The sequence below is a fragment of the Acyrthosiphon pisum genome, chromosome X (assembly GCF_005508785.2).
Source record: "Acyrthosiphon pisum isolate AL4f chromosome X, pea_aphid_22Mar2018_4r6ur, whole genome shotgun sequence".
Taxonomy (NCBI): Eukaryota; Metazoa; Arthropoda; class Insecta; order Hemiptera; family Aphididae; genus Acyrthosiphon; species Acyrthosiphon pisum.
Window position 1 is genome coordinate 62966656 of NC_042493.1, and position 423 is coordinate 62967078.

Consider the following 423-nt stretch of genomic DNA (forward strand, 5'->3'; position numbering starts at 1 on the left):
ACCTCTCAAATGAATTCACTTTCCTACCAGAAAATTTATTTCAAATGTCTTTAAATAGCTCAACATTTATTTAGTACATTATACCATGCGTTTGGGAAATGATAGTAGGTACTTATGAATATTTGGTGAAAATGTCATGTATATAGGAGCTACCTAAATTATACTACTGTCAAGTACCAAGTATGTACTGTTTTTGAATTACAATAAAATAAGATACCGAATCGTATGTGTCAAAAATTAAACTTCAGACGTTCACTGCTCACAAAACATATTTGTAGATTTACGCTCAACTTTTTCAAATTCGAACAATAAAAATATTTATTTAGTTACTACTTATAAGTAGAGCGCGGCATTTTTTATGCACTTAAAAGTATCGAAATATGCCATATAATATGCAGTAAAAATCATGAAAATATGCAAAAA